Source organism: Dromiciops gliroides, chromosome 5 (genome assembly GCF_019393635.1).
Source record: "Dromiciops gliroides isolate mDroGli1 chromosome 5, mDroGli1.pri, whole genome shotgun sequence".
NCBI classification, from domain to species: Eukaryota; Metazoa; Chordata; class Mammalia; order Microbiotheria; family Microbiotheriidae; genus Dromiciops; species Dromiciops gliroides.
The window spans coordinates 297,254,306-297,270,093 of record NC_057865.1 but is presented as its reverse complement, the minus strand read 5'-3'; the positions used below and the strand labels follow the sequence as shown (position 1 = coordinate 297,270,093).

General features: G+C 53.4%; 1 protein-coding gene across 2 annotated transcripts in view; it reads left to right on the top strand.

Moving 5' to 3' along the window:
- The first annotated feature begins 7,355 nt into the window (after positions 1-7,355).
- ZBED4 (zinc finger BED-type containing 4) overlaps positions 7,356-15,788 on the top strand; it is a 34,130-nt gene continuing 25,697 nt past the window's right edge. For both annotated transcript variants that reach the window (XR_006353230.1, XM_043966166.1), the window contains exons 1-2: positions 7,356-7,495; positions 8,497-8,573. The gene's annotated coding sequence lies outside the window, so the exon portion shown is untranslated. The remainder of the gene's footprint in view (positions 7,496-8,496; positions 8,574-15,788) is intronic.

Below are 15,788 nucleotides of genomic sequence, written 5' to 3'. Positions count from 1 at the left end.
ATAATAAACGAACACCTGCCTCACAACAGTCCAGGATGTCTTCCTGGTCCAGGCAGATCCCAGGCATCTGGCCAGTCCAGTGATGCTCTGGGATTGAGGTTGGGGCCTTGTTTGGGCCGGACACAAGTCAAGAGCCGGTTGGAAGAGAATGAGCCCACAGCCTCAGAGGAGAGGGGGGACACATGGCTTGGCTGTGATTCTGTCTGTGGGAAAGGTGCTGTGTACTACCCCCACCCAGCTTTCTCGTCTTACTGCCCCAGGGTGCTATGTCCACTGAGGACCACACGGGGTGCTGTTGGCAGCCCTTGGGTCTTCTGCTTGACAGTCTTTCTTTGGCATGAGCCCTTCCTGATGATTAGGGCTGCCCCAGCCACATGCCGCTGACATTGTGCAAGCATGCAGACTTAAAGGTTGCAAAGGCTTGGGGACAGGGGCAGCAGCCTCCCTGCTTGGATTCCTTGTGATTTTTTTTTTTAAGGAGGCCCAGGCTTTTGGCCATGCAGGGAGCTCCTGCATGTAGAGGCGGATCTGCTTTTTATCGGTTTGGGAAGTGCTGGGGGCACTGAGAGCTTAGGGTCTCACAGCCAGGATGGGTCCCAGGCAGGTCTTCCCATCTCCAGGGCCAGCTCTCCATTGGCTGCCCATCCTATGCTTGGGGGGACCTAAGACTTTCATGGGAATAGATTGTACTAATTAACGTCTGGGTCCCAGGCTGAGGACCCCCTTAGAGGCAGTGATGGAAGAGCTAGTGATGTCTTCCAGGACTTGCCTGAGAAAGGTGGGAAATGGGGACTGACATGCCTCCCCCACCTTCATCCCTCTTCCCTACCTACACCTGCAGCTTTGGGTTTTTAATAAGAGCTAATACTTCTTTTTATTTTTTTAATTTATTATTTTTTTTAAAGTGAGGCAACCGGGGTTAAGTGACTTGCCCAGGGTCACACAGCTAGTAAGTGCTAAGCATCTGAGGCCAGATTTGAACTCAGGTCCTCCTGACTCCAGGGCCGGTGCTCTATCCACTGCGCCACCTAGCTGCCCTGAGCTAATACTTCTTAGTGCCTTAAAGTCTGCATAGCACTTCACATATCTCACTGGGTCTTTTGGGGTGGGTGCTGCTATGAAACCTATTTTACAGATGGGGAAACTGAGGTACGCAGAGGTTAGAGGACTCATCCAGAATCACACAGGTAGTAAGCAACTAAAGCAGGACTGGCACTCAGGTCTTCCTGAGGCCCAGCCCTATATCCACCAGGCACCTAGCTGCTCCTAGAATGGGAAAGAGAAAGGCAAGGGAAGAAGAACAAAGAGGAAGACAGAAGGAGAGAGATGAGGGGAGGATACTGAAGAGAAATGGTAAGGTGGCCTTGGTCCTCCGGGCTCTGACAGCAGATTGATGGGGATTCTGAGAGGCGTCAGCTCCTGTCTGTTCCAGGGCCTCCCTGGAAGGGATGTGAGGTCACATTGACTAGTGCTGTTATGATCATTTCTGGGGTCATGGGGCCTTGGTGCATGTCTGGCTCACCTAAGGTGGAGACATACTGTGGGACATGCCGGGGACCTGCTTGAGAACAGCTACGCTTATGCTGTCATGACAATAGATCATCAGGGACCTTTTGGGATCTCAGAAGGGAAACTTAACTAAGGGAGCTCCCAGGGTGGGTGACAGAGCCAGGGATACCAGGAAAGTCACTGTCAAGGAAGGACACCTGTGATGGGGAAAAGAAGTGAGCTGGTCATTGAGGAAGGTGAGGGAGAGCTGCTGAATTTCTGCAAAATCTTAAATGAAGTAAGGAAAGGCCCTCCCCTGGGGCTGGATTCTCTGTGGATGTGTGGAAGACTTCTGCCCCTCCCCATAGACCCTTTCCTTGTAACAAGAAGCTCAGTTAAGAAACAATAACCAGGGGCAGCTAGGTGGTGCAGTGGATAAAGCACCAGGCCTGGATTCAGGAGGAGCTGAGTTCAAATTTGGCCTTACACACTTGATACTTATTAGCTGTGTGACCCTGGGCAAGTCACTTAACCCTCACTGCCCCGCAAAAAAAAGAAAAAGAAAAAATAACCACCATTGCTCCATCAAGGTCACCCCACCCCTACCTGCTCTGCCCATTAACATGCTGGGAGGGCCTGGGCCCCACAGCCAGGATGGTCCTTCCTGACTCTGAAGCCAGTTCTCTTACTTCTTCCATGGTCCAAACGCCCCCTACCCTAAACCTGGGGCTTTCTTCCCCAAGTATGCACAGCACTCATGGGAAGAAGTGCCAGCAGCTACATGAAGGCAAGTATGAGTGCCCCAAATGACCTTGAATCTATCTTGTCTATGCTGATTTGCATACATGGGCTCTCTCCTGATAAAATGTGCTCCTCAGAGCATGCGGTAAGTTTGAGGCCACTCTTCCCATATGAGAGTGGGGTTTCTACTATGCCATTTTAGTAAATGCCTTTGCTAAGAGCTATGAAGTGTACTGATCATTAATGGGAAGCATTGTTAATGGGGGCTCATGAGCTGCAGCTATTCACAGGATTACCCTGTGATATGATGATGACTAGCCCAGAAGGGAGGCTACCCCAGGGGTCAGTCACCCTTCAGGGATGAGCAAGGCTCCTTGCAAGGGACAGGACGGCATCTAATCCAGCTTCAGAGAAGCGTTCGGTTGGCAATGCTGAGTCTCTGTCGCTTTCTCCTTCCTCCAGCTGGAGCTGCAGAACCTCTCTGGCCATCATGCTAGGGCCCCCACGAGTCCGCTATGTGGCAGGGTGACCCTGCTGGTGCTCGAGGTTAGCACAAAGTCCCTCCAGGGTATAGTCTGGAGGTGCCTGCGCTCTGAACCTCTGACAGCCTTCTCCTACTGTGGACTCAGAGTGCCAAGATACAACCTGCACAGAGGGGCAACCCAAGTCAAATGCTATTTATTAAGAGCCTACATGTCCCCCCCACCCCCCAAAAAAAAGAGCCTACAGGAGCCAGGATTATAAAGATGAAAGGTAACACAAGCCCATCCTTCCTTGAGGAAATTCACCATTGAGAGGGAAGCAAGACCCAGCACATGTCCTAATGATGTGCACAGGGAGAGATTGTTTACAGCTAGGGATGGAGGTGGGCTCAGCAAAGCCTTCAGAAAGCAGGTGGTATCCAAGCTTGGATTCTAGAGACTGCAGGGGTAGGGCGCATCCCTCCCAAGTCTGGGGGCCACAGCCTAGGCAAAAGCATGGAGTGAGGAGAGGACAGGCTGACCACATCAGTCCAGTCTGGCTGGAGCACAGCCAGAGTGACCCTGGTGGGCTGAGAGCAGGCTGGGAAGGTTGGGAAGAGGATTGCTACAGGTTCTTAATGCCATAATCAGGAAGCAATGGGGAACTAGAGGTTTCCTAGGTACAGAATGATGTCTTCAGACCCTTGTATTGGGAAGATGTATGTATCACTGGATCCGAGGATAACAGACCTCAGAGAAGGAAACACTGAGGTCATCTAGTCCCCCCCACCCCAGTTGTATATCCCTGAACTTAATGACTGTTTACCTCAGTTTCCTTAACTGTAAAATGGGAATAACAACAGTACCTCCCTCACATGGTTGTTGTGAGGATCAAATGAGATCTCTCTAAAGTGCTTAGCCCAGTGCCTAGCACATAGTAGGTGCCTAATAAATGCTGCCCCCTCCCCCCCAAGCCCTGACTTATTCTCATTATGATCTTGAAATTGTACTGTTTTCTTTTGGTTTTACATTCCCTAGGTCAGTTGTGTGGATGAACAGTCCAGAAGAGGCCTGAATTAAGGTGAAGAGTGACCAGATGCTTGGGGATGTGAGAAATACTTATCATCAGTGTCTTGGGAGGGACCCAGTGTTCTCCCCTTCCTTCTTAGTCCTGCCTTCCCCCTACTCCAAGGTCCAGTTCTCCTTGAAAGTAAGATTACTTAGAATCTTTTTATCTGGGTCAAGCCCGTCCCAAGCTTGCGCAGAATCTTGGGCTGAGAGGGATCAGTTTATCTAGATGGCAGAAGGACTTTACTGATGGGATTTAGCCTGCACCAAACTAGACCTAGGGGAAATGATTTGCACACCCCCCAGTCAGCTTGGGTGGGGTCTACATTCTTTCTCTGAAGCCTTTTTTGACCAAGATTTGAGTGACCTAAGTCACATATCCCCAGACTTCACTTTATAACACACACCTCCAATCAAGTCAACCAATTAGATTTGATTGCCATGTGATGGACCTCCTAAGGTTAGAAGGGTATATAAGCTATGACCCCACCACCATTAGGGGTATTTAGACCATCCTTTTACTAATAACCTGCCAACCTATTAATAAAATGATTAATTTACCCAGAAAAATATGTCTCTTATATTTGTCATTGTCACAGGTAGTGGTAACTGATTAGCTATGGGGGGATGGAGAAGGGAGAGTAAAGAGTGAGGGGTGACTCACTCCCAGGCCATGAACCTGGGTGGCTGGAAGCAGGGGGATGCTCTTGACAGAAACAGGGAAATAGAGGTAAAAGGAATGGGTTCTAATCCTTGTGGGACAGCCAGGTGGAGTTGTGGGAGTGGAGGTCAGGAGAGTGATGAAGGGCCATCTGCAGACAGGTGATGGGTCACCAAAGAAAAGCATAGCAGAGGGCCCAGGACAGAGCCTCGGTGTTCACCCACACAGAGGGGAATGAGGGAATGATGCAAAGGGTCTGGGAAGGAGTGGTCAGACATGCAGGAGGAGAACAAGGACTGGCAGTGTCCCAAACACCCAGGGAGGAGAGGGATGCCAAAGGAAGGGGTGCCCCACAGGTGCAAATGTTGCAGTGGCATCCAGGAAGTCATGGCCAAAGGTGGCCAGGCTGAGTGATGAGGCCATGGGTGACCTTGGAGAGGGGTAGAATGGAGGGAGAACTCAAGAGTGCTGAGGTGAGGGGAGGGGGGAGAAAATGCAGGAAATAAAAGCACAGTTTTCCCCAAGTTTGGCTGTGAAAGGGAAGATATGGGACAGTGAGATCTGCTCTAGTATTCTAAGCGGCCTTGTCCTAAATTTTTCACTCCTCCAATCCATCCTTTATAGCCCAGTTTCTTAAATTGTGGATCGAAACCCCACATGAAGTCAAGGAACTGAATGTGGGGGTCATGAAAAATTTGGCACAAGTAAAAGGCTATGTCTACTTATTTTATATACCAACATACTGGGGGTCACGTAAAAATATCTCAGGTGAAAAGGGGTCATGAGTGGAAGAAGCTGCTTTACAGGAAAGCCAAGTCCTTACCCAGACACAAGACTTCTATGGCTTCCTGTTTACAGACCAAAACAAGGACTCTGTCCACTTGCCCATCCAGTCCTCCACAATCTGGCCCCAACCAGCTTTCTCTGACAGAACTCCCCTTAGCACAGTTCACATTCCAGCCAAACAGGACTGCAGGCTGTGCCTCCATCTCTTCTCCATCGCCCCTGCCTCCCTCCATTCCCCCAGGTCCTTGCCAAGCTGGACACTGGGCATCTCAGGCTGCCCAGATGCCAGGCTGGAGACTGGGCATCTCTGGTTGCTTAGATGGTTCTCTGCCTAGGAAGCCCAGTTTTGGGGAGACCTCCTCCAACTGAAGGCACCTCTCCCTCCCCTGGCTCTCTTATCCACGTGGGTGTCCCAGCACGTTCTGCCTGACTAGGTGCTATCCCCTTCCTCGAAAGGCTGAAGCTTCAGGTGTGTGGCTTCTCCTCTTTGAATGACCGGTGCCTAGCGCACAGTAGGCTCCTCATAGAGCTCCATACCGGTTCATTCTTCGAGTGCTCTTTGAAATGCCGGGGCCATGGGCTGGCCTGGGAAATGTGGCTGTGTAGACAGCCTCCCTTTGCTTTCCCAGCACTGGGGCTGAAGGATTCAATTTTGAGGGGGAAGGGCCCTTTGCAGGCCTCCAGCTCGGCAGAGGGGACGCAGTGAAGTGGCACATACACTCATGCGTGGAGCCTTTCTGGAACACCCGGAGGCCCCTCCCCCATGAGGGCCTCATCGCCCCCTCCCCAGGAGCTAGGGGCTTTTCTGCCCCCTCTGACTGTGGGGGACCGGGAGCCTTGGCTCACCTTCCTCTCCGACTCTCGGGCTGTTAAGGACAGGGCACCAGACAGGGCTTGGTCATGATGACCCCAGATGGAAGTGACCGATGCCTCCTCCTTCCTCCTCCTTCCTTCTCCTGCCCCTCCCCCTGCACCCCTCCCCCATCACCTGCGGCGCAGCCCTGGGAGACCCCCCTCCCCCTCCACATACACACACACTCGAGCCCAGAAAGGGGCCACCTCCTCCAGGCAGGGGTCACCTTTATATAGTGCTTGGAGGCGGAGACGCTGCCAGGGGAATCAGGGGACCTGGGTTCGAGTCCCACCTCCGCTGCGCTTGGCCTCAGTTCCTCCTCTAGCACCTGTCTCTCGGGGCGTGGCGAGAGGCTAAGGAGAGGATAGCGGCGAAGCACGTGTCCCTATGCCCATTCTCGCGACGCAGAAGCTGAGGATGGGAACCTGGCCCCGTGCGCATGCGCACATGCCCTTCTCTCGGCCCCCTCCGCCTCGGCCTTTCGGGCGACCGCGACCGTGGGCGGGGCGGCCTTCAGTGACGTCATGGTCGGCTTTTTAAAAACACCCCTCATTCTTCCCCTCCGCGGGGAGAGCGCATGCGCACGTCGTGAGGGTCGTAGCCATCGCATGGCGTCACGGCGGCCTCTTCCCGTCATTCTCCGCCACAGATTAGGGCGGGGGTAGGAGTATGCGTGGGGTGGCCTGACGACATGTACGTCATTCACGTTGGCGTTAGCGTTTCTAGGAGATTCCCCAAAGCGGCTGCGGCCAGTGCTGGGCGAGAGCCTATTCTCTCGCCAGCATCAGGTTTTCGCCGTGTCTCTCCCGGCCCCGCCATGGCACGAAGCCGGGGCTTCCGGGCCGCTTCCGTCACGGGGCGGGGTCGGGCCGCGCGGAGTCCCGCGGCAGGCCCTGGCGGAGGCGGACAGCGGCCATCTTGAGGCGGCCGGAGCCCCGCGCGCCCTCCCGCCCGGGCTCCCCATTTCGGCCCCTCATCCTGTTGCCCTCGGTTCCCCCCACCCCCTCCTCCTCCTCCTCCTCCTCCAACGGACCGGGGCGTGCGCGCTCCCGCTCCGGACTGGGCGTGCGCGCACCCGCCGCCGGCCGGCTCCTTCCCCCTCCCCCCGCCAGACGTGCCAGGGCGTGCGCGCTCCCTGACTCCCTCCTCCCCCGCCCTCCCCCACCGTGGTTGGCCGCCGGATCTGGAGCCGCGGGCGCCCCGCGCGCGGTGGGAGCGGAGCGGGAGGGGAGGGGAGGGGCGGGGGAGGAGGAGGAGGAGGAGGAGGAGGAGGAGGAGGGAGGGAGGGAGGGAGCGGGGAGGGGGAGGGGGAGGGGGCCGAGACAAAGCGGCCGCTAATGAATGGGGACCGGGATCCGGATCCGGCTGCTCCTCCTCCGCCTCCGCCTCCTGCAGCCGGGCCGCCGGGCCGAGGCCGGGGCCGGGAGAGCCGAGGAGGTGAGTGGGAGCTGGGGGGAGGGGGGGAGGAGGGGGAGTCACGGCGGGGTCCTGGGGGGCGGCCCCCCCTGGGCTCCGGGCCAGGAAGCGCCCGCCCCCGGCGCCCGGGGCCCCCATTGTCTGCGGCCGAGGCCCCGACCCGGCCCGGCCCGGCCCGGCCGCCACGCGGCCCCGCGCCTTGACAGCTGCCCCGGGCCGCGGGAGGGGCGCCCGCCTTGGGGGGGGCCGTGACCCCGCGGAGCGCCCCGCCGGGCACTGCCGGACCGGGGCTCGGCCAACTTGTCCGGTCTCTCGCGGTGGGGGGGGTTCCCTCCGGCCAGGCCGGCGGCTCCCTTGTGATGGCCGGTGCGTGCGAGCGAGCGTGCCCCCGCCGCGCCCGGGCGCGGGGATGAATGGGAGGCGGGCAAGCGGCCGAGCACGCCCTCCGGACCGGGCAGAGCCCCCCTTGGGCCAGCCGGACCCGCCGCTCCTACTCCCGGAGGCCCGGCCGGCCCGCAAACAGACCAACTCCAGCTCCGTGCCTGAGGGGAGACCAGCCCCCAAGGGGGGTTTGCGGGCGTCCCGAGGGCTGGCGGGGCACAGGTGTGTGGAAGAAGTGCTCCCCCAAGTCCTGTCCTCCGGGAGGAGCCCGGTGACACCGGCGCCAGCGCTGGGCCGGTTCGGCAGAAGTCCAGACAAATGGGGGTTTGGGGAGAAGAGAGTGAGGGGGGTCCGCAGTGGCCCTGACTCTGGCCCTCGGCAGACACCGATCGAAGTGACCTTTAGCAGTCATTGTGCCCACTCCGCACTGGTCAGTGCCTGCGGTAAGCGGTCAGTACCCGGGACCTGAGCCCTGCACGGTGTTGGGCTGCATTCCCATCCCAAACGTCAAGGAGGTGCTGAGGCTGGGCCACCGGCAGCCCAGGCTAGGGAGGAGACTGCCCCCCCAAAGGACAAGGGGGATCCTTGGGGGGACTCCTGGTTCCTGAGCCACCCGCTGACAGGCGGCTTCTGTTTTTCAGATCCTGCTCTTACCTATGGTCGGGAAGGTGAAGAAAAGTGTGGGAAATGAAGTCCAGGACCAGGGAGAAGAGGATGAGTGAGTGCTCGCTCCCCTTTGTTTCTCTCCCCTCTGCAGCCTCCCTTCTCTCAGCCGGGCACTGCCAGGTGGGATGGCTGCAGTTGAGGCGCTTCTGGGCCCCGGGCAGGAAGCTGCTCAGGTTTTCGTCATGGCATAGACTCTGACCCCTGAAGCTGGCCAAGCCCACGTGCTTCCTGGCTTCCTTCTGTAGCTAAGCGGTTGTGTTAGGCTGCTGGAGCAGGCCCACCTTCGCAATGAGGTAGATGAATATCATCTTCCAAAGAAAGCTGTGGGCGCCTTTTTGTCCCAGGCATCTCTGGATACGGTCCTTCCTCCAAATCAAACCCTCCCTAGTGACAAAGACAAACAAGCAGAAACTCCCAGTGTATGCAGTATTCTGCTCTGGTAGTTCCCCACCTCTGCAGAAAGGGAGGCAGTCTGTTTCTGTGCCCTGGACCATTCCTGGTTTTCCACTTGAAGTTAGCCTTCCTTTTAGTGTTCTTTTCATTTAAACTGAATAATCTAATTTTTAAAGCATTCATTATGTTTAGTTTTAGGAAGATACACTCTGGGAGTCTCCTGTTGTTCCATCTCTTGCTCTCCTTAGTGAACACAGCTAAACAAAGAGCAGAATCTTTGAACGTTTCGCTGTGATGCTTGCCAAACACTATAGAACAGGCAGGAAAAACCTGTTGGTGTGGTCACCTATAGAAACCGTTGGTATTGCATTTATACTCATTCTCAGGTTTTTGAGTATATGTGCCGGCATCTCCCCATGGACACGGAGGCTTTCTTGCTGCAGTGTATTTTTCAAGGCTCCTGGTGTTGTCAGCAGTATGGATCCCCCCTTTTCCCCTGGGCTCCCCTTACTTTTTGTGGGTTCTGTGAGATCTCCAGTCCTCCTCACATCTCACCCTGGAGCTGTGGTGGGCAGGGCCGGAGTGGCCAAGGAGCTGGTGGTCTCTGGTGTTAGTCCCTGCTGTGCTCTGGGACCTCCCCTGCAGCTTGGGGAAATGGCTTCTTTTCAAGATGACTCGTCCCCTGCTGTTCTGCTGCCAGTTTGGGAGGGCCCGGTGGGGCCCCTATGGCTGTGACCGCCTCATGGAGCATCGACACCTAAGGGATAGTCACCTGTGGCCATCTCTTAGGTGGGCTGTGGTGTTTTTTCTCTGCCGTTTCATCTAAAACCACAGAGTTGGGTTTGAAGCCTTCAGACTAGATGAGAGATAATTGAAGTGTGTCCTTATTTGGCTAGGCCCAGGAGCTGGTGTGGGCTGATAGAGGTTCAGTTACTCTACTGGCTAGTCAGTGTGGTTGAAATGGAAGAAAACTGGAAGGGCCCTGGCTTCCAAATTTGGGTGCCAGTGGGCATCTGGAAGACCTTTCCGGTCCCTCTCACCTGGGCTGGGGTGTCCTGGGGCCCCGTGCAGTCACTGAATGGGTGTGTAGAGGCACACCTTGTTTTGGGGACGTAGGAGAAAAACTGACCACACCACCTGGAACCCTGGTATTTGACCCAGAACTTGCCCGGGGCAGAACGGGGACCAGATGACCTTCCCTTGTACTGTTTGCTTGCTCTGGAATGCACTTTGTTACTAAGGTAGCCTTATCAGAGTTTGTGAAAGGCCTCCTTGCCTGACCCCTCCTGTCGTCAGGGCTGTGGACTTGCTGTGGTCCTCAGCAGGCTGGGGCCATCACGCTGCACCTCAGAGCTCTGTGCAGAGCCCCAGCTGCGGCTGCTTCCCAAGCTGCCTCCCGTTGTCGAGGGAGGCTTCTCCTGACCCAGAGCAGTGGTCCTGTGCCGGCCCTCAGTAGGGAAGGAAGGAAGCAAGGTGCAGCCTCCGCGGCTCATTGGCTTCTCTGCCCATAAACAAGGCCCTAGTTTGCATTAACCTCACTAGGAAAGAATGCGATCTACCAGTTTGAACCAGGCTGACCAGGGGCTGGCGAACTCTGCTGTGGCTGTGTCAGAAGTTCTGATTTACTGGGTGCCTTGGACCAAGCTAGCCAGAAAGAGCTTCGATGCTTAGGAGGAAAACTGCCAGACAGAAAAGTTTACCAATTATAAAGCATTTGGGATGAAAAAGCGTCATTTGTGGGGGGAAAACCAATTTCTGTGTAGGTGTTCACTAAAGAAAATCAACCAACCTTAAAGGCTGAGGGACCGCTGAGATGGGGGTGGGGGAGTGCTTCCTTGGCTGGAGTGGCTCCAGACCTTCGTAACTCACAAGTTGGAGGGAGTTCCCTCAGGCACCTGAGGGTCAGAGGCTGGGTAAACCTTACCTGAATAAAAAACATGTGCCCTCCTCACTAATGAGAAGGTTGGCATTTAGGTGTCCACATTGTAATTATTTGGAATGTGTCTTCTTAAAACTGATGAGTGCAGGAGATGAATTCAACTTCAGAAACATGCATTAAGTGCCTGTTATGCACAAGACATTCTGTTGGCTCTGGGGCTACTGGGACAAAGATGCCGTGGGCCCCGCCCACAGGGAGCTTACTTGATATTTAGGTACTGCCGTGTGGTTCATAGGTGGTACCTTTGGGAATCTGGGAGGAAGACGAGGTTTCTGACCCAAAACCCAGCTTCCCCTGAGACAGGGCATTGAGATTGGAGCATGGCTGGTGGTCCAGCTGGGCTAGACCAGGAAAGGTTTCATAAAGAGATCAGATGAAACGTTGTCAGAGAACTCGTGTGTCAGACAAAATCTTTGAATGAAAACACTCTCTTCCATCCAGAAGAATTTTGTTGCCCTTTGCAGCTTTGAGATTTTTTAAGTCATTCATCTTTTGTGCTTGGGATCTAGTTAGATGGACTTTGCTTCACTTTTCACGGTTTCAGAGGTGTTTTGTGTTTTCCCAGAGATTCCTTTTTACCCTCCTGGCTGTGACTGATGAGCGGACCAGTGATGGAGGTGTACGGTATGGGTTATGAGTCTCATTCTCCCCTCCCCTTCTCCAGAGAAGATATCCTGGGTGGGGGGGCCAGAGTGTGACAGTTTTCTGGCCCCGACAACGACTCCCTCCGAAAGCTTGACGCTGACATAGGAGCAGGGTTGACATTTGTTGCAGGAGGCTTTTTTCATCGATTTTTCCCCCCATTTGCTTACTGCTATGTAGCATTCCAGGGAGATCAAACAAAACAAAAGTAGACTTGGCTTTTGTGGCTGGAGAGGGCTTTGTCTCAGTGTGACTTGCAGGCCCTCCGGGGGGCAGGGCTTCTTAGACCTCCCGGTGTGTCGTGAGCTCCTCCAGCCGTTTGATGAACCCCTTTCAGAATTAGGATTTGTTTGATTTGTTTGTTTTTGAAGGAAAACTTGTAAAGGAAGGAAAACCTAAATTTCACTTAGAGGTTAGTGGAAGTCTACAGGCCTGTGGCATTCAGGTCCTGCTTAGAACTCTGGATGGCCTTGAAGGAGCACTTCCTCCCTGGGAAGCAGCCCTGAGTGGTTCAGGGATCCAAGTGTCATATTCCTCCTTGGGAAATGAAAAAATGGAGGCTTTGGCAAGCTGTGCTGAGGGCTTCATAACTGTTCTTTCGTTGGGTTCTCACAATAACTTCGGGGAATACGTTGTTATGCATCCCATTTTACAGTTAAGGAAACTGAGACAAATAGAGGTGAAGTGACTTGGTCAGGGTCATGCAGTTAGTATCTGTGACTGCATTTGAACTTGAGTGTTCCTGACTCCAGGCCCAGTGCGCTCTATCCGCTGGGTCCCAAACCAGGCCTCGTCATCCCCCTATGCCTTCCTGTACCAGGTTGCCTCTTCTGTGCCCTGCCCTCCAAGGGCTTGCCTTCTCATAGGAATGAATGAGAAGGCAGTCCTTTTTAAGATGTTGAAGAGGGTTTTCAGGTGTCAGCAGGCTGTCAGTAAGGTTCTAGGGTAAATTCTTCAACACTCATTGCCCCCACATGTATCTTTAGGATTTGACAGAAAAATAAACTCTTTTTAAAAAGTAAACTGAAGGAGGAGGGCAAGGCCCCTCTTTCTTGGGCTTAGCTAATACAGGTATGAGGAACGATTCTGTATAAACGAGAATTTGGTGGGGGCCAGGAAGGGGGTGCTGGACATAGAGCCCCTGGTCCCCTGGCCATCCCGCCCCTTGGTCTGTCCGTCTGTCTAGCTGTAGATTTCAAAGGTTTGTAGGGCCCTTTCTCTGTGCCTAGCTCCGAGTGAGGGCAAGGTGGGTCCCCAGCCCCCAAGAGAGTTGGAAGTTGGAAGAAGGTGGCATCAGTCAGCATGGATGTGCCAGCCCAGACACTGCACTGGGTGTGCCGGGGACAGAGCCAAAAACCGTTGTTGCTCTCCCAAGGACATTCTGAGAGAAGAAGGATTGGGGGTGATGCGCCGGAGACACCGATAATGAGTAAGGGCTTTAGGAATTAAGAGTAGGGATGAATGGGAGGCCCCAGGGCTTCCAGGCCTCCCCTCAGTGGTCAGTGCCCTGCTTGTGTCCAGCCTTCTGAGATTCCTTCTTTTACTGCTTAGACAAAACTCTAGAGGGAGCTCCTGGCCTTCAAGAAGCATGATTAATCAGGGCTTTTGGTTTCTGCACCACAGTCATTTCCCAGGGTGCTACTGGGTAGGCTGGGCAGGGATAAAACTCTCCATTGTAACAGAGAGAAAGCTTGAGGCAGCATATGCAGCACTCTGATCCGGGAGCTCCCCACCTCCCCCAGCAGGGACTTAAGGAATATTGCTGAGCTCAGGATTGGGCACTAGAATCTGAGCTTGACCCATGTCCTCACTTTTAGTGTTGTTGTTTATGTGACTGTAGTCATTGCAATGACCATCATTCTGCCTGGAATTGGAATCTGTTTAGATGTCTCCCCCCATTTCTCTTTGTTGTTCCTTAGAGCACAGTAGTGGGCTCCCCCATCCTGTCACCAAACACTGGCTAAGTGCCCTGGCCTCCAGGACCTTCCAAGCAGTTTGATCAGCTCTTTCCTAACTGATAGGCACCAGCTCGGGCTTCGGCTTTTTAACACCACAAGAAGGGCTGATAAGAACATTTTTAGTATACCTGGCTCTTTCCACCTTCCCCATCCCGGGGATTGTGCCCAGGAGCAGGATCGCTGGTGTCAGCAGGGCTGGAGGGCTCGCCAGTGTGCACTGGGCTGGAAGCTTCATCAGGCCAATGTGATTCAGATTGATAATGTACTTAGGGTTCTCATTCTCCTTTAGAACCTGCTTCTTGACTCTTCTGATTTCAGGGAATGGGGACCTTCCTTGAGGAAGTCACTTCTGTCTTGGCCAAAGTGACTCCCTCCCCGGGCTGACCTTGTAGCCCTCCCCTATAGGTCTTAGTAGTGCTTGGCCCTGCCCTCGTTCTTCTCTGGCCTAATTGGTTTGGCCCAAGTAAATTCATAAGCTGATTAAGAATGGGTTTATCCTTGTGAAAATGAGGTTCTACCTTAAGAACCAATGTTCTAGGCATGAAACAGTCACTTCTAGGCATTATATGTAAACATAAATGACAGAATTGTGTGGTGTACAATGAGTGACCAGAACTGTGGATTATAATGTACTGGTTGTTTAGAGCGGGCAGCTCATTCTAGAGGAGTTAAGGGGGGGGGGCGGGATTGGCATGATTAACTAAAACTCCACAGGCCTGGAGGGGCAGTGGGGCCTGGAAGGAGGGCCAGGGGTTTGGGAGGAAAAACATGAGCAATTAGTGGGATGGTCTTCCTGGAACCCTTAGGGAGAAGCTTAGAAAGTGCATCCGAGGCCATGTTTGGGAGGTTCTGAAAGTGAGACAGAGCCACTTGGATTCCCTTAGGAGTATTCTGGGGAAAGCTGAGGCCTGTGATTTCACCTCTGCAGCATCTCTCAGACACTCCCCTTTCTCCCCTTATGCCTGGACTATTGCAATGGCCTGTGGATGGGTCTGCCTTCCTCAAGTCTCCCCCCCCCAATCCATCCATTCCCCCCCCTGCAGTGACTTTACTAAAGCACAGGTCTGACCACACTACCCCCTATTCCATAAACTCCAGTGACTTTACTGTTGCCTCCAGGAGCAAATACAAAATCCCATTTGGTGTCCCACCTCTCCTGACTCTTCAAGATACCGTGGACAACAGCACGTCAGGCCCTTCTGTTGTCCAGTATCTCCTGAAGTCTCTCTAAGCTCGTGTCTGTTGCTGTCCATCTCATTCCTCTGCTATCCCCTTCTCCTTTTGCCTTCAATCTTTCCCAATGTCAGGGTCTTTGTACTGACTCCTGTCTTCTCATTTTATGTAGCCAAGGTATTTAAGCTTCAGGTTCAGTATTTGTCTTTCTAATGAATTTGTTGTTGTTCGTTCCTTTCAGTCATGTCTGACTCTTTGTGAGCCCATTTGGGCTTTTCTTGGCAAAGATACTACTCCTCCTCCAGCTCATTTTACAGATGAGGAAACTGAGGCAAACAGGGTTGTGTAACTTGCCCAGTGTCACAGAGCTAATAAGTGAGGCTGGATTTGAGTCTTTATAATTCCAGGCCCAGGATTCTATCCACTGTTTCAGGTAACTGTGCAATGAATATTCTGAATTAATTTCTTTAAGTACTGACTGATTTGATCTCCTTGCTGTCCAGGGGGAATTTTCAAAAGTCTTCTCCAGGGGGCAGCTAGGTGGTGCAGTGGATAAAGCACCGGCCCTGGATTCAGGAGGACCTGAGTTCAAATCTGGTCTTGGACACTTGACACTCACTAGCTGTGTGACCCTGGGTGAGTCACTTAACCCTCATTGCCCTGCAAAAAAGCCAAAACAACAACAACAAAAAAGTCTCCAGTACCCCCAGTTTAAAATTCTGCAACACTCAGCTTTTCCTTATAGTCTAATTCTCACAGCCATACATTGCTACTAGAAAAACCACAGCTTTGACTATACAGACCTTTGTTGGCAAGGTAATGTCTGTTTTCTAGTCTGCAGTCCACGTTTGCCATAGCTTTTCCTCCAAGGAGCAAACGTCTTTTAATATCATGGCTACAGTTGCCATCTGCAGTGATCTTTGAGCCCAAGAGTATAAAAATCTGACACTGCTTCCATTTTTTTCCCCCTCTATTTGCCAGGAAGTGATGGGACCAATTGCCAAGATCTTAGGCCTTTTTTTTTTTATGTTAAGTTTCAGTCCAGCCTCATAATTCCTCTTCATTTTCTGCCATCAGAGTAGGATCATCTGCATATCTTAGATTGTTGATATTTCTCCTGGAAACCTTAATTCCAGCTTGTGATTCTTCGAGCCTGGCATTT